The 20,712-nt window shown below is 45.7% G+C and overlaps 1 pseudogene; it reads right to left on the bottom strand.

Moving 5' to 3' along the window:
• Nucleotides 1–20,712, bottom strand: part of LOC118376462 (potassium voltage-gated channel subfamily C member 1-like) — a 29,447-nt pseudogene that overhangs the window by 2,521 nt on the left and 6,214 nt on the right.

The following is a 20,712-nucleotide window of genomic DNA, read 5'->3' as shown; positions in this document are numbered from 1 at the left end:
TAGAACAGGAGATTCCATATAAATTGGAATTAGAAAAGGAGAATCCATAGAAATAGAATTAGAATAGGATATTCCATAGAAATAATTAGAACAGGAGATTCCATAGAAACAGAATTAGAACAGGAGATTCCATAGAAACAGAATTAAAACAGGATATTCCATAGAAACAGAATTAGAACAGGAGATTCCATAGAAACAGAATTAGAACAGGATATTCCATAGAAACAGAATTAGAACAGGATATTCCATAGAAACAGAATTAGAACAGGAGATTCCATAGAAACAGAATTAGAACAGGATATTCCATAGAAACAGAATTAGAACAGGATATTCCACAGAAACAGAATTAGAACAGGATATTCCATAGAAACAGAATTAGAACAGGATATTCCATAGAAACAGAATTAGAACAGGATATTCCATAGAAACTAAATTAGAACAGGATATTCCATAGAAACAGAATTAGATCAGGATATTCCACAGAAACAGAATTAGATCAGGAGATTCAGGAGATTCCATAGAAGTAAAATTAGAATATAATTTCGCCAGGAGATACAGACAACAAGATCAAACACTCTGATCAAATAAAATATTTAAATGCTTCTTGTCCAACTGCCAAACAAGAGACCAGAGCAGAGAACTGCAACCATTAGATAAACGGGCATCCCAATTCAATTCAATACAACTTCATTCCTTCCCTCAGAGGCTAACCTCCCTTTACTCAGTGCTGAAGTCTGTCAAAAGTTAATCAGATGATGTTTCGTAACAAACAACAACATTACCAGCTTAAAGGAGCTACATATAGGATTTTTTTAAACAGCAAAAACATAATTTCAAGAAAATATCCATAATATAGCTGCAGTAATGGGGGAATGATATTGTTTTAAAGTGCTACTTACCCGCCAGTGTTGTGCTTGGCTGTGATATTCGCCTATTGATTTCTGCCGCTGGAGAGGCATCTGTTGTCAAAATGGGAAAAGCTGTTTTGACTTTGTTATCTAGTGGAAGTAGGGTCAAGTGACCAATATAGAAAAATCATAATTTCCTGGTTACTAAAATTCGACACTGTTAGCTCTATTTCGGGTCTATGTGAGGAAACAAGCATTGAACAGCGTAGGGAATTATTGTGAAATACATTTTAACCAAAATCAAAAGTGAAAAACGTAAGTCTCCGTTATGTTACAGGGAAATTGGATGCGAGGGGTGGGGGTGTGGGGGGGGGGGTATGTTTTGAATGGAGCATAGTGCTGTTGCAATTCACCATCTTACAATGTCTTTTAAATGTATTGAACTTTTATTTAACTAGGAAAGTCAGTTAAACAACTAATTCTTATTTACAATGACGGCCTAGGAACAGTGGGTTAACTGGTCTAGGAACAGTGGGTTAACTGGTCTAGGAACAGTGGGTTAACTGGTCTAGGAACAGTGGGTTAACTGGTCTAGGAACAGTGGGTTAACTGGTCTAGGAACAGTGGGTTAACTGGTCTAGGAACAGTGGGTTAACTGGTCTAGGAACAGTGGGTTAACTGGTCTAGGAACAGTGGGTTAACTGGTCTAGGAACAGTGGGTTAACTGGTCTAGGAACAGTGGGTTAACTGGTCTAGGAACAGTGGGTTAACTGGTCTAGGAACAGTGGGTTAACTGGTCTAGGAACAGTGGGTTAACTGGTCTAGGAACAGTGGGTTAACTGGTCTAGGAGGGAAACTGGGTGGATTATTGACTGAAGCGCGCCAGCTAAACTGAGTTTTATGGATACAAAGAAGGACATTAATCGAACAAATGGACCATTTGTGATGTAACTGGGACCTGTTGGAGTGCCAACAGAAGAAGATCATCAAAGGTAAGGCAATTATTATATCGCTATTTCTGACTTTCGTGTCGCACCTGCCTGGTTGAAATATGTTTTTCATGGTTTTGTATGCGGGGCGCTGTCCTCAGATAATCGCATGGTTTGCTTTCGTCGTAAAGCCTTTTTGAAATCTGAGAGAGTGGCTGAGACTGGATTAACAATAAGTTAAGCTTTATTTTGATGTGTTACACTTGTGATTTTATGAAAGTTAAATATTTATAATACTGTAGTTTCAATTTCACGCTCTGCAATTTCACCGGATGTTGGCCAGGTGGGACGCCCATAAGAAGCTAAATAAATTATACTAGCACTGCTTCGGACAGTCAACAGCAGGATTTGAAGCAAGCTACAGAAGGATATTACAGTGTGTACAGTAGTAGTGGTGGTGATGGTGGTTAGTGGGTTTAGTGACGGGTGCATTTTAGTATGAGTAGCAGCCTAGTACCTCGGTAGCGCATGTGAGTCGCCTGCATTCAATGATCAGCACAAGTTTATGTGTGCCATGCTTGTCCAGTACTTAACTTGATGAGATTGTCTTTTATATGCCTAAAATTAACACTGAACTTTAAATTGCTCTTTCTTTTATAGTAAAGCTGTTGTAGTTACAATAGTAACAACACATTCTGTTATTGATGCCAAATTACTACACAACAACAATCGCTAACTTCATACGGGTATTTAGTTTTACAGAATCTTTTACATATCTTTTCATTGCCTTGATGTAAGCCCCTTACACATATATGAATCTTCATTACATAATTATTACTATATAGGTGTGTGTGACACGGATGCAGACGCCACACTGGCTGTGAGAGTGCTAGGAAGGTGGCAAATGAGAGATGAATTTGTTAAATCAGAAGTGGCCGAGTTACCTGGTTGAGCCACTGGGAGTAGAGGGAGGGTGTCTACAGATAAACAGTGAGACAAATAGTGAGACAGACAGCGAGACAGACAGTCAGAGAGACAGTGAGACAGACAGTGAGAGAGACAGTGAGACAGACAGCGAGACAGACAGTCAGAGAGACAGTGAGACAGACAGTGAGAGAGACAGTGAGACAGACAGCGAGACAGACAGCGAGACAGACAGCGAGACAGACAGTGAGAGAGACAGTGAGACAGACAGCGAGACAGACAGTGAGACAGACAGTGAGACAAACAGCGAGACAGACAGCGAGACAGACAGTGAGACAGACAGCGAGACAGACAGTGAGACAGACAGTGAGACAGACAGCGAGACAGACAGCGAGACAGACAGCGAGACAGACAGTGAGACAGACAGTGAGACAGACAGCGAGACAGACAGTGAGACAGACAGTGAGACAGACAGTGAGAGAGACAGTGAGACAGACAGTGAGACAGACAGTGAGACAGACAGTGAGAGAGACAGTGAGACAGACAGTGAGAGAGACAGTGAGAGAGACAGTGAGACAGACAGTGAGACAGACAGTGAGAGAGACAGTGAGACAGACAGCGAGACAGACAGCGAGACAGACAGCGAGACAGACAGCGAGACAGACAGTGAGAGAGACAGTGAGACAGACAGTGAGACAGACAGTGAGACAGACAGTGAGAGAGACAGTGAGACAGACAGTGAGACAGACAGTGAGACAGACAGTGAGAGAGACAGTGAGACAGACAGTGAGAGAGACAGTGAGAGAGACAGTGAGACAGACAGTGAGACAGACAGTGAGACAGACAGTGAGAGAGACAGTGAGACAGACAGTGAGAGAGACAGTGAGAGAGACAGTGAGACAGACAGTGAGACGGACAGTGAGACAAAAAGCGAGACAAATAGTGAGACAGACAGTGAGACAGACAGTGAGACAGACAGTGAGACAAATAGTGAGAGAGACAGTGAGACAGACAGTGAGAGAGACAGTGAGACAGACAGCGAGACAGACAGCGAGACAAATAGTGAGACAGACAGTGAGACAGACAGTGAGACAAATAGTGAGAGAGACAGTGAGACAGACAGCGAGACAGACAGTGAGACAAACAGCGAGACAAATAGTGAGACAGACAGCGAGACAGACAGTGAGAGAGACAGTGAGACAAATAGTGAGACAGACAGTGAGACAGACAGTCAGAGAGACAGTGAGAGAGACAGTGATACAGACAGTGAGACAGACAGTGAGACAAACAGCGAGACAAATAGTGAGAGAGACAGTGAGACAGACAGTGAGACAGACAGTGAGAGAGACAGTGAGACAGACAGCGAGACAGACAGCGAGACAGACAGTGAGACAAATAGTGAGAGATACAGTGAGACAGACAGCGAGACAGACAGCGAGACAAACAGCGAGACATATAGCGAGACAGACAGTGAGACAGACAGTGAGACAGACAGTGAGACAAATAGTGAGAGAGACAGTGAGACAGACAGCGAGACAGACAGTGAGACAAACAGCGAGACAAATAGTGACACAGACAGCGAGACAGACAGTGAGAGAGACTTTGAGACAGACAGTGAGAGAGACAGTGAGACAGACAGCGAGACAGACAGCGAGACAGACAGCGAGACAGACAGTGAGACAAACAGCGAGACAAATAGTGACACAGACAGCGAGACAGACAGTGAGAGAGACTTTGAGACAGACAGTGAGAGAGACAGTGAGACAGACAGCGAGACAGACAGCGAGACAGACAGCGAGACAGCCAGTGAGACAGACAGTGAGACAGACAGCGAGACAGACAGTGAGAGAGACAGTGAGACAGACAGTGAGAGAGACAGTGAGACAGACAGTGAGAGAGACAGTGAGACAGACAGTGAGAGAGACAGTGAGAGAGACAGTGAGACAGACAGCAAGACAAACATTGAGACAAATAGTGAAACAGACAGCGAGACAAACAGCGAGACAAATAGTGAGACAGACAGCGAGACAAATAGTGAGACAGACAGTGAGACAAATAGTGAGACAGACAGTGAGACAGACAGCGAGACAAATAGTGAGACAGACAGTGAGACAAATAGTGAGACAGACAGTGAGACAGACAGCGAGACAAATAGTGAGACAGACAGCGAGACAAATAGTGAGACAGACAGTGAGACAGACAGCGAGACAGACAGCGAGACAGACAGTGAGAGAGACAGTGAGAGAGACAGTGAGACAGACAGCGAGACAAATAGTGAGACAGACAGTGAGAGATACAGTGAGAGAGACAGTGAGACAAACAGCGAGACAAACAGCGAGACAGACAGTGAGAGAGACAGTGAGAGAGACAGTGAGACAGACAGCGAGACAAATAGTGAGACAGACAGTGAGAGAGACAGTGAGAGAGACAGTGAGACAGACAGCGAGACAAACAGCGAGACAAATAGTGAGACAGACAGCGAGACAAACAGCGAGACAAATAGTGAGACAAACAGCGAGACAGACAGTGAGACAGACAGCGAGACAAACAGCTGAACAATAGGATGTTGCAGGACGGTTTGACTACAGAGAAGAGAAGAAATTAAGAGGGAAGGAGAGGAGAGAAAAGAAGAGATTTCTCACCTGGAAACTTTACTTTGAAGACGTCATCGTGTGGCATAGTAATGTTTTGAGCCAGAGCCAAAACGGGGTGGACTAATTTCGGGCTTTCAGGAAGGAGCGGTGCTTTATGGGGCGTTGGAGGAGAGTTGATGCTGGACTTATAGTAGTTGGGTGATCCTGGTTGGGGTGCTCGCGGGATATGCTTGTTCTTCTTCTTTGGTAGCTTCTGCTTCGCCATGGCCAAGGAGTAATACATTCCAAAGTTGTTGACGATCACGGGGACGGGCATGGCGATGGTCAGTACACCCGACAGGGCGCACAGTGCTCCGACAAGCATGCCAGACCACGTCTGGGGGTACATGTCGCCGTAGCCAAGGGTCGTCATGGTAACGACGGCCCACCAGAATCCGATGGGGATGTTCTTGAAGTGCGTGTGCTCGCTGGCGCGAGGGTCGGTCGGGTCCGCTCCCATCCGTTCGGCGTAGTAGATCATCGTGGCGAAGATGAGGACTCCGAGTGCGAGGAAGATGATGAGGAGTAGGAACTCATTGGTGCTTGCTCGTAACGTGTGACCCAGAACCCTCAGGCCCACGAAGTGACGGGTCAGCTTGAAGATACGCAGGATCCTGACGAACCTCACCACCCTCAGGAACCCCAGAACATCCTTAGCCGCTTTAGACGACAGCCCACTCAGCCCGACCTCCAGGTAGAACGGTAAGATAGCCACGAAGTCGATAACGTTGAGAGCTTTCTTCATGAACTCAATCTTGTCCGGACAGAATATGACTCTCATCATGAACTCAAAGGTAAACCAGACCACGCAGACGCCCTCGATATAGGTGAGATAGACCACAGTCTCCGTCTCCTGGTACACATGCTCCACCGTCACGTTGTCCACCAGCTCCAGCTCGGTGCGGTTCACGATGGGGTTGAAGAACTCGTGGGTCTCCAAACAGAAGGTGGAGATGGACACGAGGATGAAGAACAGAGAGGCCAGGGCTATCCACTGTGGAGGGAGAGAGGGGAGGAGAGAGAGGAGGGAAATGGAGAGGAGGACAGAGAGAAAGAGAGAGAGTGAAAAGGGGAGAGAGTAATGGGGGAGGGAGAGAGTGGGATAGGGAGAGGGGAGAGGGTAGGAGTGGGGAGAGGAGGGGAGAGGGGAGGAGTGGATAGAGGGGAGGAGTGGATAGAGGGGAGAGGAGGAGAGAGGGGAGTGGAGAGAGGGGAGGAGAGGAGTGGGAGGAGAGGGGAGGGGAGAAGAGGGGTATGGGAGAGCAGAGGAGTGGAGAGAGAGGGGAGAGGGTAGGAGTGGATAGAGGGGAGAGGAGGAGAGAGGGGAGTGGAGAGAGGAGAGGAGAGGAGTGGGGAGGAGAGGGGTATGGGAGAGCAAAGGAGTGGAGAGAGGAGGAGAGGGGAGGGGAGGAAAGGTGAGGAGTGGAGAGAAGGGAGGGGAGGAGAGAATTTGGGATTTAGTGAATGATTTGACTCAAATACAATGCTTTTAGTTTTTTAAATATTTAGGACTAACATTTTTTTGCCACCCATTCTGAAACTGAGTCGTTGCTGAGTAGCTGCTGCCTTGACAGGAACTAATGGGGATCCATAATAAACCCCAGGAAGAGTAGCTGGCTTCCTTGACAGGAACTAATGGGGATTCATAATAAACCCCATGAAGAGTAGATGCTGCCTTGACAGGAACTAATGGGGATCCATAATAAACCCCAGGAAGAGTAGCTGCTGCCTTGACAGGAACTAATGGGGTAGCTGGCTGCCTTGACAGGAACTACTGGGGATCCATAATAAACCCCAGGAAGAGTAGCTGCTGCCTTGACAGGAACTAATGGGGATCCATAATAAACCCCAGGAAGGGTAGCAGCTGCCTTGGCAGGAACTAATGGGGATCCATAATAAACCCCAGGAAGAGTAGCTGCTGTCTTGGCAGGAACTAATGGGTATCCATGATAAACCCCAGGAAGGGTAGCTGCTGCCTTGGCAGGAACTAATGGGGATCCATCATAAACCCCAAGAAGAGTAGCTGCTGCCTTGACAGGAACTAATGGGGATCCATCATAAACCCCAGGAAGAGTAGCTGCTGCCTTGACAGGAACTAATGGGGATCCATGATAAACCCCATGAAGAGTAGCTGCTGCCTTGGCAGGAAATAATGGGGATCCATGATAAACCCCAGGAAGAGTAGCTGCTGCCTTGGCAGGAACTAATGGGTATCCATGATAAACCCCATGAAGAGTAGCTGCTGCCTTGGCAGGAACTAATGGGGATCCATAATAAACCCCAGGAAGAGTAGCTGCTGCCTTGGCAGGAACTAATGGGGATCCATAATAAACCCCAGGAAGAGTAGCTGCTGCCTTGGCAGGAACTAATGGGTATCCATGATACATATAAATACAGGATATTTTGTGTGAAGTGACAATGTAGAGCTCTTTCTAGGTTTATTAGCACCCCTTCCATTTTCTAGGTTTATTAGCACCCCTTCCATTTTTACGACCCATGATCCATGTCTAACTGATGAAAGAGTCGTTGCAGGTCTCTTTGCTGATGTCACATTTGACTTTGAATGGTAGTTTGCGTGACCTCAGCTCAGCCTATCACAAAACCAATATCGGCACATCTTGGTAGGGGGGCCGGCTGTTGCCCACTGATCAGCCAAAGGCCCATTATAGATTAGTATAACAGAGAAATTGCACAAAAATCTCTTTTTTTTATCTTAAAATGTTCATGGGCCCCCGGCCCGAACTTAGTCTCTGACATTCGCCAGAATTGCCAGATGGCTCATACACCCCTGATTTTGACCAGAGGCTGATGGGAGTCCCGATGGGCCCTAGTCGATGGGCCCTGGTCGATGGGCCCTGGTCGATGGGCCCTGGTCGATGGGCCCTGGTCGATGGGCCCTAGTCGATGGGCCCTGGTTGATGGGCCCTGGTCGATGTGCCCTGGTCGATGGGCCCCTTGTCGATGGGCCCTGGTCGATGGGCCCTGGTCGATGGGCCCTAGTCGATGGGCCCTGGTAGATGGGCCCTGGTCGATGGCCCTGGTCGATGGGCCCTAGTTAAAAGTAACTATAAAAGGCAATACGGTGCCATTTGGGATGCAGATGTAGAGGTTTACTGTGATGGTAAAAACAGCCTATTAGTATGGGCAGAGTGATCTTCTACAGTAGCATGGCCCCTCCGTGTCCACAGTACAGTGGAGCCCAAGGTCACAGTGATGTATGGTGTCGGGAACAGCAGTCACACGACACACAGTAGGACTGAAAAGACTCCATCTAAGTCACAACAATAAACACAGTCTGCTTAAACTAACAATATGTGTTCGTGTCTTTATTGAACACACCGTGTAAACATTCACAGTGCAGGGTGGGAGAAAGTATGTGAACCCTTGGATTTAATAACTTGTTGACCCTCCTTTGGCAGCAATAACCTCAACAAAACGTTTTCTGTAGTTGTGGATCAGACCTGCACAACGGTCAGGAGGAATTTTGGACCTTTCCTCTTTACAAAACTGTTTCATTTCAGCAATATTCTTGGAATGTCTGGTGTGAACTGCTCTCTTGAGGACATGCCACAGCATCTCAATCGGGTTGAGGTTGGGATTCTGACTGGGCCACTCCAGAAGACGTATTTTCTTCTGTTGAAGCCGTTCTGTTGTTGATTTACTTCTGTGTTTTGGGTTGTTTCCTGTTGCGTCACACAACTTCTGTTGAGCTTCAATTGGCAGACAGGTAGCCTTACATTCTCCTGCAAAATGTCTTGATAAACTTGGGAATACATTTTTCCGTCGATGATAGCAAGCTGTCCAGGCCCTCAACCAGCAAAGCAGCCCTAAACCATGATGCTCTCTCCACTATACTTTACAGCTGGGATGAGGTTTTGATGTCGGTGTGCTGTGCCTTTTTTTCATAGTGATGCGTGTTCCTTCCAAACGACTCAACTGTAGTTTCATCTGTCCACAGTCATCTTTGCAGGACGGCCACTCCTAGGGAGAGTAGCAACAGTGCTGAACTTTAAAGACAATTTGTCTTACTGTGGACTGATGAACGTCAAGGCTATTAGAGATACTTTTGTAATCCTTTCCAGCTTTATGCACATTAACAATTCTTAATCTTAGGTCTTCTGAGATCTTTTGTTCGAGGCATTGGTTCTCATCAGGCAATGCTTCCTGTGAACAGCAAACTAACATTTTGTGAGTGTTTTGTATACGGCAAGGTAGCTCTAACCAACATCTCCAATCTCGTCTCGTGGTTGGACTCCAGGTTAGCTGACTCCTGACTCCAATTAGCTTTTGGAGAAGTCATTAGCCTTGGGAGTTCACATACTTTTCCCAACCTACACTGTGAATTGTTTAAATGATGTACTCAATATAAACAGGAAAAATACAATAATTTGTGTGATAATAGTTTAAGCAGACTGTGTTTGTCTATTGTTGTGACTTAGATGAAGGTCAGATCAAATGTTATGGCCAATTTATGCAGAAATCCAGGTAATTCCAAAGGGTTCACATACTTTTTCTTGCCACTGTGTGTCTCCTCCTCACTAGGCTACCTGCCGCCCCGTGCTATGGGGTGGCAGGAAGCCTAGTGGTTAGAGCGTTGGGCTAGTAACCGAAAGGTTGCTAGATCGAATCCCAGAGCTGACAAGATAAAAAAATCTGTCATTTTGTCCCCCGGACAAGGCATTTAAACCCACTGTTCCTAGGCCGTAAATAAGAATTTGTTCTTAACTGACTTGCCTGGTTAAAATTAAAAAAAGGTCTCCTCCTCACCTGTTTCTCATCTGTCTGTTAATAAATCTAATATGGAAGGAGAGTGACACTCCACTGCTGAAAAGAAAGACACTAAGAACGAGGTTGTTGTTACAGTAGAACCAAACACAGGCATTATCGTGAGGAGACAGAGTAGCTCTCAGGTTGTCATCTTGATAGCACGACCTCTGTTAGACGGGGTAAGTGGGGAGAACCCACTGCTAAATTAGTTAGGTTCTCAAGGGTTTTGACTAGAGTGTTGACAACTACTGACGTTAGTGACATTTTCATACCAGCTTAGTAGAACAAAAGGTTAGGAGAATTAGGTTAAGGTTAGGTTAAGGTTACCTAAAATTCTCTCCTCCTAACCTTCCACGAAAGTCACTTCTGTTCATAGCTGTGCTCCATCTAGTCACAACCGTTTTCTAGTACAGTAGTTAGTCTCACGTCACCATACTGCCAAGTTTAGTTCATTAACTCGTGCAAGCCAGCCAGCTAGAATCAAAGCTATAGATTCTTCTAAGATTGGATTTTTCAAGCCGGAGAGCGAGGTTACAAAATCCAATTCTTACAAGAGCAACAGAAAATAATTTATACACTATAAGCCAGGTGTTTTACACAGTGAGCTGTGGAAGTACATTCATCCTTTGTACCCGTAAGATATGGGTTCAAGTACTGTTTGGAAAAAATATATATATATTTTAGCCGAGCTCGATTGAGTATGTGTAAAGGAACTAATAGAACAGTCACAAAAGTGCAAACCCCTCCCATCTGGTACTCCAGACAGGCTAAAGCAAGCGCTCAATGTCTTTGAAAGACTTCAGATAGATAGTATTTGAACCCAGACCTAGTACTCACAGAGACATGTCTATGCTTGTACCAACCAGCCAGTCAGGCAGACTAATGGCATGCATTATACATCTGGGAGGGGTGGGGTGTGTGTGTGTGTGTGTGTGTGTGTGTGTGTGTGTGTGTGTGTGTGTGTGTGTGTGTGTGTGTGTGTGTGTGTGTGTGTGTGTGTGTGTGTGTGTGTGTGTGTGTGTGTGTGTGTGTGTGTGTGTGTGTGTGTGTGTGTGTGTGTGTGTGTGTGTGTGTGTGTGTGTGTGTGTGTGTGAGTGTGTGTGGGTGTGTTGCTAAGTGAGAGAAGTCTGGGTATGATTGAAGCTGAGGGCTTCTTGATACTCCAGTGAGTTAATGCAACACACACACACATACTGTACACACACACACACACACACACACACACACACACACACACACACACACACACACACACACACACACACACACACACACACACACATGGTACACACACACAAACATACTGTACACACACACACATACTGTACACACACACACACAAACACACACACACACACACACACACACACACACACACACACACACACACACACACACACACACACACACACACACACATGGTACACACACACAAACATACTGTACACACACACACATACTGTACACACACACACACAAACACACACACACACACACACACACACACACACACACACACACACACACACACACACACACACACACACACACACACACACACACACATACTGTACACACACACACATACTGTACACACACACACACGTACTGTACACACACACACACTCAGTCATCAATCAAATCAAATCAAATCAAATTGTATTTGTCACATACACATGGTTAGCAGATGTTAATGCGAGTGTAGCGAAATGCTTGTGCTTCTAGTTCCGACAATGCAGTAATAACCAACAAGTAATCTAACTAACAATTCCAAAACTACTGTCTTATACACAGTGTAAGGGGATAAAGAATATGAACATAAGGATATATGAATGAGTGATGGTACAGAGCAGCAGAGGCAAGATACAGTAGATGGTATCGAGTACAGTATATACGTATGAGATGAGTATGTAAACAAAGTGGCATAGTTAAAGTGGCTAGTGATACATGTATTACATAAGGATGCAGTCGATGATATAGAGTACAGTATATACGTATGCATATGAGATGAATAATGTAGGGTAAGTAACATTATATAAGGTAGCATTGTTTAAAGTGGCTAGTGATATATTTACATAATTTCCCATCAATTCCCATTATTAAAGTGGCTGGAGTTGAGTCAGTGTCAGTGTCAGTGTGTTGGCAGCAGCCACTCAATGTTAGTGGTGGCTGTTTAACAGTCTGATGGCCTTGAGATAGAAGCTGTTTTTCAGTCTCTCGGTCCCAGCTTTGATGCACCTGTACTGACCTCGCCTTCTGGATGATAGCGGGGTGAACAGGCAGTGGCTCGGGTGGTTGATGTCCTTGATGATCTTTATGGCCTTCCTGTAACATCGGGTGGTGTAGGTGTCCTGGAGGGCAGGTAGTTTGCCCCCGGTGATGCGTTGTGCAGACCTCACTACCCTCTGGAGAGCCTTACGGTTGAGGGCGGAGCAGTTGCCGGAGCAGGCGGTGATACAGCCCGCCAGGATGCTCTCGATTGTGCATCTGTAGAAGTTTGTGAGTGCTTTTGGTCACAAGCCGAATTTCTTCAGCCTCCTGAGGTTGAAGAGGCGCTGCTGCGCCTTCTTCACGATGATGTCTGTGTGAGTGGACCAATTCAGTTTGTCTGTGATGTGTATGCCGAGGAACTTAAAACTTGCTACCCTCTTCACTACTGTTCCATCGATGTGGATATGGGGGTGTTCCCTCTGCTGTTTCCTGAAGTCCACAATCATCTCCTTAGTTTTGTTGACGTTGAGTGTGAGGTTATTTTCCTGACACCACATTCCGAGGGCCCTCACCTCCTCCCTGTAGGCCGTCTCGTCGTTGTTGGTAATCATGCCTACCACTGTTGTGTCGTCCGCAAACTTGATGATTGAGTTGGAGGCGTGCGTGGCCACGCAGTCGTGGGTGAACATACTGTACACACACAAACATACTGTACACACACACACATACTGTACACACACACACACAAACACACAAACACACACACACACACACACACACACACACACACACACACACACACACACACACACACACACACACACACACACACACACACACACACGCACAAGTAATCTAACTAACAATTCCAAAACTACTGTCTTATACACAGTGTAAGGGGATAAAGAATATGTACATAAGGATATTTGAATGAGTGATGGTACAGGGCAGCATACAGTAGATGGTAGGGGTATTTGACTGTTGAAAGATACAATCGTCTAGGCATGGTTAATGATGCTTTATCCTTCCCATGTGTTAGCAGATAGGTGTGTAGAAGAAGGAGAAGAGGTGAAGAGGGGAAACCAGCCGGATCCCTCATCAACTTATCTTTGCACGAACAGTCAAGTTAGTATTCAATCACAACATCAGCTAAAATGAAGCCCCTTGGTCTTCTGCCCTCTGAACAACTGAAGCCCTCTTCATTACCGTAGACTAGATTACACTTTCAGTTCTGATTCACGTGTAACTCCATGTATCTGCTATTTGTGTTTCCAGCGAAGACCTGCCATACGTTCCCTGATTTAAGAGGTGATGACCACTCCACTACCAGTGTCAAGTCTCCTCCTGACATGAACTGAAGCCACGTACCGTGCGCCCGTACCGTGCGCCCGTACCGTGCGCCCTCATCCATTGGAGCATTGAATGCCTCCTCTTCAAGCCCAGCCAATGTCATTTCATTACTGTGTAAACGGTCAATGAAAATTCACTAAAACACAATCACATTATGACACATCAATGAGACTCCCTGCTTGGACTAAATCATTCATTCATAGCTGTGTTGTCTAACTGTGTCGGGTATTGTTGTTTTTTTTGTTGTTTTTTGTTTCCAGTGAAATCCTGTCCTGACCTCAGCGGAATATTTGAGCTCTTCAGCAACACCCTCCAGCCACGATGAGCCTGTCATGTCCTGAAGTCAAGCCTACATCACTATAGCCTGAGTACCGTGCTTCACTTCAACAGCTGATGAACATAGAAATACAATAACCTGCATTCCAAAAGTAAACCTATTCCCTATATAGTGTACTACTTTAGACCAGAGCCCTATAGAACCCTATTCCCTATATAGTACACTACTTTAGACCAGAGCCCTATAGAACCCTATTCCCTATATAGTGCACTACTTTAGACCAGAACCCTATAGAACCCTATTCCCTATATAGTACACTACTTTAGACCAGAGCCCTGAGGAACCCTATTCCCTATATAGTGCACTACCCTATTCCTTATATAGTGCACTACTTTAGACCAGAACCCTATAGAACCCTATTCCCTATATAGTGTACTACTTTAGACCAGAGCCCTGTAGAACCCTATTCCCTATATAGTGTACTACTTTAGACCAGAGCCCTATAGAACCCTATTCCCTATATAGTGCACTACTTTAGACCAGAGCCCTATAGAACCCTATTCCCTATATAGTGCACTACTTTAGACCAGAGCCCTATAGAACCCTATTCCCTATATAGTACACTACTTTAGACCAGAGCCCTCTAGAACCCTATTCCCTATATAGTGTACTACTTTAGACCAGAACCCTATAGAACCCTATTCCCTATATAGTACACTACTTTAGACCAGAGCCCTATAGAACCCTATTCCCTATATAGTACACTACTTTAGACCAGAGCTCTCTAGAACCCTATTCCCTATATAGTGCACTACTTTAGACCAGATTTGACTGGAATGGCCCACCATCAAAACTGAAACAAATCAACCAGGCCCACCATCAGAACCAGGCCCACCATCAAAACTGAAACAAATCAACCAGGCCCACCATCAGAACCAGGCCCACCATCAGAACCAGGCCCACCATCAGAACCAGGCCCACCATCAGAACCAGGCCCACCATCAGAACTGAAACATCAATGCGTCTCCCCAACAATTGTCAAAGATATCAGTCACCCCCCCCCCAAGAGACAAAGTACCATTTCAATCCTGAAACAGTCAACCACACACTTCGTCGTCTGAAAGAAATGAGAAACAAACCATTAAAAACCTTTTTGTTGACAAACATGTCACTCTGTGAAAGTGAACCCCTTTGGATCTGTACTGTTGTTCAAAGGCTGTTTCAATTTAAAGTGGGCCGTGCTCCTGTTTCAGAACAGTGGACTGGGTACAGCATAACCTGCAACACTATCCGTCCAATGAGATCAAGGCTTCTTTCATCAGTCGCTTTCATTGTAGCAGACTTCAGTTACATCCAAAATGGCAAACTATTCCCTATATATTGCACTCCTTTTCACCAGGGCTCTGTTCAAAAGTAGTGCACTATATGGGGAATAGGGTGCTACAGTATTTGGGACAAGCCCTCATTCCCTGTGATGTCCTCCTGCCTCTCTGCCACAGCCACAGAGGCTCAGTGCTAGCCCTCATTCTGCCACAGCCACAGAGGTTCAGTGCTAGCCCTCATTCTGCCACAGCCACAGAGGTTCAGTGCTAACAGAGGCTCAGTGCTAACAGAGGCTCAGTGCTAACAGAGGCTCAGTGCTAACAGAGGCTCAGTACTAAAAGAGGCTCAGTGCTAACAGAGGCTCAGTGCTAAAAGAGGCTCAGTGCTAGCCCTCATTCTGCCACAGCCACAGAGGTGCAGTGCTAGCCCTCATTCTGCCACAGCCACAGAGGTTCAGTGCTAGCCCTCATTCTGCCACAGCCACAGAGGTTCAGTGCTGGCCCTCATTCTGCCACAGCCACAGAGGTTCAGTGCTAGCCCTCATTCTGCCACAGCCATAGAGGTTCAGTGCTAGCCCTCATTCTGCCACAGCCACAAAGATTCAGTGCTGGCCCTCATTCTGCCACAGCCACAGAGGTTCAGTGCTAGCCCTCATTCTGCCACAGCCACAGAGGTTCAGTGCTGGCCCTCATTCTGCCACAGCCACAGAGGTTCAGTGCTGGCCCTCATTCTGCCACAGCCACAGAGGTTCAGTGCTAGCCCTCATTCTGCCACAGCCACAGAGGTTCAGTGCTGGCCCTCATTCTGCCACAGCCACAGAGGTTCAGTGCTGGCCCTCATTCTGCCACAGCCACAGAGGTTCAGTGCTAGCCCTCATTCTGCCACAGCCACAGAGGTTCAGTGCTGGCCCTCATTCTGCCACAGCCACAGAGGTTCAGTGCTGGCCCTCATTCTGCCACAGCCACAGAGGTTCAGTGCTAGCCCTCATTCTGCCACAGCCACAGAGGTTCAGTGCTAGCCCTCATTCTGCCACAGCCACAGAGGTCCAGTGCTAACAGAGGCTCAATGCTAACAGAGGCTCAGTGCTAACAGAGGCTCAGTGCTAACAGAGGCTCAGTGCTAGCCCTCATTCTGCCACAGCCACAGAAGCTCATTACTAACAGAGGCTCAGTGCTAACAGAGGCTCAGTGCTAGCCTTCATTCTGCCGCAGCCACAGAGGCTCAGTGCTAACCCATATAGTTTATCAGCTCGTATACACATACAACCCCCTACGGATTTATTTGGGCAGTGAAGCTAAAACATTTAATTTGGCATTTTGGATTTTTATATGAACCGACTGACTGCACAGAATGTCATCTTTTATCCGAGGGTATTTTCATACATATTTTCATACAAATCTGTTTTAGCGTTTACAATTATACATAGTCCTCCCCCCAACATCTCATTCCAAAATCATGGGCATTATTATGGAGTTGGTCCTCCCGTCGCCTCCACTCTTCTGGGAAGGCTTCCCACTATATGTAGGAACATTGCTTCTATAACAGCCTCCACTCTTCTGGGAAGGCTTTCCACTAGATGTAGGAACATTGCTGCTATAACAGCCTCCACTCTTCTGCGAAAGCTTTCCACTAGATGTTGGAACATTGCTGCTATAACAGCCTCCACTCTTCTGGGAAGGTTTTCCACTAGATGTTGGAACATTGGGGAGGTCGAACACTGATGTTGGGCGATGAGGCCTGGCTCGCAGTCGGCGTTCCATTTAATCCCAAAGGTGTTCGCATGGGGTAGAGGTACACGGGGGGGGCTGAAACAGGAAACGGTTTTCCTCAAACTGTTTCCACAAAGTCAGAAGCACAGAATTGTCTAGAATCTCATTGTATGCAAGGGGTCCAAACCATGAAAAACAGCCTCACACCATTTTTACTCCTCCACCAAACTTTACAGTTGTCACTAAGCATTGTGGTCGGTTTCGTTCTCCTGGCATCCGCCGAACCCAGATTCGTCCGTCGGACTAACAGAGGGTGAAGCGTGATTCATCACAACAGAGAACGTGTTGCTACTGCTCCAGAGTCCAATGGCGGCGAGCTTTATACCACTCCAGCCGACGCTTGGCATTGCGCATGTTGATCTTAGGCTGCTTGGCCATGGAAACACATTTCACAAACAGTTCTTGTGCTGACGTTGCTTTCCAGAGGCAGTTTGGAACTCTGTAGAAAGTGTTGCAACCGAGGACAGACGATTTTTACATGTTACTCGCTTCGGCACTCGGCAGTCCCGTTCTGTGAGCTTGTGTGGCCTACCACTTCGTGGCTGAGCCGTTGTTGCTCCTAGACGTTTCCACTTCACAATACCAGCACTTACAGTTGACCGGGGCAACTCTAGCACGACAGAAATTTGACGAACTGACTTGTTGGAAAGGTGGCATCCTATGATGGTGCCACTTTGAAAGTCACTGAACTCTTCCGTATGGGCCATTCTACTGCCAATGTTTGTCAATGGAGATTGCATGTCTGTGGGCTCGATTTTTAGACACCTGTCAGTTGTTTTCTCCACTATAGTGACGATCAGGGTTGATCAGGGTTGTTTTGTCCACTATAGTGACGATCAGGGTTGTTTTGTCCTCTATAGTGATGATCAGGGTTGTTTTGTCCTCTATAGTGACGATCAGGGTTGTTTTGACCTCTATAGTGATGATCAGGGTTGTTTTGTCCTCTATGGTGATGATCAGGGTTGATCAGGGTTGTTTTCTCCACTATAGTGACGATCAGGGTTGATCAGGGTTGTTTTGACCTCTATAGTGATGATCAGGGTTGTTTTGTCCTCTATAGTGCCGATCAGGGTTGATCAGGGTTGTTTTGTCCTCTATAGTGACGATCAGGGTTGTTTTGTCCTCTATAGTGATGATCAGGGTTGATCAGGGTTGTTTTCTCCACTATAGTGACGATCAGGGTGGATCAGGGTTGTTTTGTCCACTATAGTGATGATCAGGGTTGTTTTGTCCTCTATAGTGATGATCAGGGTTGTTTTGTCCTCTATAGTGACGCTCAGGGTTGTTTTGTCCTCTATAGTGACGCTCAGGGTTGTTTTGTCCTCTATAGTGACGATCAGGGTTGATCAGGGTTGTTTTCTCCACTATAGTGACGATCAGGGTGGATCAGGGTTGTTTTGTCCACTATAGTGATGATCAGGGTTGTTTTGTCCTCTATGGTGATGATCAGGGTTGATCAGGGTTGTTTTGTCCACTATGGTGATGATCAGGGTTGATCAGGGTTGTTTTGTCCACTATGGTGATGATCAGGGTTGATCAGGGTTGTTTTGTCCACTATAGTGATGATCAGGGTTGTTTTGTCCTCTATGGTGATGATCAGGGTTGATCAGGGTTGTTTTGTCCACTATAGTGATGATCAGGGTTGTTTTGTCCTCTATGGTGACGATCAGGGTTGATCAGGGTTGTTTTGTCCAATATAGTGACGATCAGGGTTGTTTTGTCCTCTATAGTGACGATCAGGGTTGTTTTGTCCAATATAGTGACGATCAGGGTTGTTTTCTCCACTATAGTGATGATCAGGGTTGATCAGGGTTGTTTTGTCCTCTATAGTGATGATCAGGGTTGATCAGGGTTGTTTTGTCCACTATAGTGATGATCAGGGTTGTTTTGTCCTCTATGGTGACGATCAGGGTTGATCAGGGTTGTTTTGTCCAATATAGTGACGATCAGGGTTGTTTTGTCCAATATAGTGACGATCAGGGTTGTTTTCTCCACTATAGTGACGATCAGGGTTGTTTTGTCCTCTATAGTGACCATCAGGGTTGATCAGGGTTGTTTTGTCCTCTATAGTGATGATCAGGGTTGATCAGGGTTGTTTTGTCCTCTATAGTGATGATCAGGGTTGATCAGGGTTGTTTTGTCCTCTATAGTGATGATCAGGGTTGTTTTGTCCACTATGGTGACGATCAGGGTTGTTTTGTCCTCTATAGTGATGATCAGGGTTGTTTTGTCCACTATAGTGACGATCAGGGTTGTTTTGTCCACTATAGTGACGATCAGGGTTGTTTTGTCCTCTATAGTGATGATCAGGGTTGTTTTGTCCTCTATAGTGTTGATCAGGGTTGTTTTGTCCTCTATAGTGTTGATCAGGGTTGTTTTGTCCTCTATAGTGACGATCAGGGTTGTTTTGTCCTCTATAGTGACGATCAGGGTTGTTTTGTCCTCTATGGTGACGATCAGGGTTGATCAGGGTTGTTTTGTCCACTATAGTGATGATCAGGGTTGTTTTGTCCTCTATAGTGATGAGCAGGGTTGTTTTGTCCACTATAGTGATGATCAGGGTTGTTTTGTCCACTATAGTGATGATCAGGGTTGATCAGGGTTGTTTTGTCCTCTATAGTGATGATCAGGGTTGTTTTGTCCTCTATAGTGATGATCAGGGTTGTTTTGTCCTCTATAGTGATGATCAGGGTTGTTTTGACCTCTATAGTGACGATCAGGGTTGTTTTGTCCTCTATGGTGACGATCAGGGTTGATCAGGGTTGTTTTGTCCACTATAGTGTTGATCAGGGTTGTTTTGTCCTCTATAGTGACGATCAGGGTTGTTTTGTCCTCTATAGTGATGATCAGGGTTGTTTTGTCCTCTATGGTGACGATCAGGGTTGATCAGGGTTGTTTTGTCCACTATGGTGATGATCAGGGTTGTTTTGTCCTCTATAGTGACGATCAGGGTTGTTTTGTCCTCTATGGTGACGATCAGGGTTGATCAGGGTTGTTTTGTCCACTATAGTGATGATCAGGGTTGTTTTGTCCTCTATAGTGATGATCAGGGTTGTTTTGTCCTCTATAGTGATGATCAGGGTTGATCAGGGTTGTTTTGTCCACTATAGTGATGATCAGGGTTGTTTTGTCCACTATAGTGATGATCAGGGTTGTTTTGTCCTCTATGGTGACGATCAGGGTTGTTTTGCCCATAGAAGTAGAAAGACTAGATAATGACGAGATTATATTTCTTAGTTGTTGCCCTGTTTGGCTAATCCTAGTTGATGTTCACTACGACTTAACCTAGTTAAATAAAGGTTCAATAAAAAAAGTAATGAGTGACAACAGAGACGGTGATAGGGGGTTGTTCCACTGTCACGTGATTTGCCCACTGTGAATACTACAGTCTGTAATTAACACTTGGAATAATGAATCACATGCCGTGTTTCAAACTCTGTCAAACCTTGCTCTACTTCATTACAACGTGAAACTGAATCACATCTGAATCGGAATCAAACCTGAATCAAACAGAAATCTGAATCTGAACCACACAGAATTCTGAATCTGAGTCTAGCTGAATACTGCCTATAATTAACAGTGATTTAGTCCTAGTCAATTACATTCTGTTCGCCATAAATAAAGCTCTGTCAAACTTCACTGCTGAGGTCCTGTCTTGCTCACACTGAAATGTATGGCTTA

This window comes from Oncorhynchus keta, unplaced genomic scaffold (genome assembly GCF_023373465.1).
Source record: "Oncorhynchus keta strain PuntledgeMale-10-30-2019 unplaced genomic scaffold, Oket_V2 Un_contig_6536_pilon_pilon, whole genome shotgun sequence".
NCBI lineage: Eukaryota > Metazoa > Chordata > Actinopteri > Salmoniformes > Salmonidae > Oncorhynchus > Oncorhynchus keta.
The sequence above is the reverse complement of the archived record's forward strand: the minus strand, read 5'-3'. Positions and strand labels throughout refer to the sequence as shown.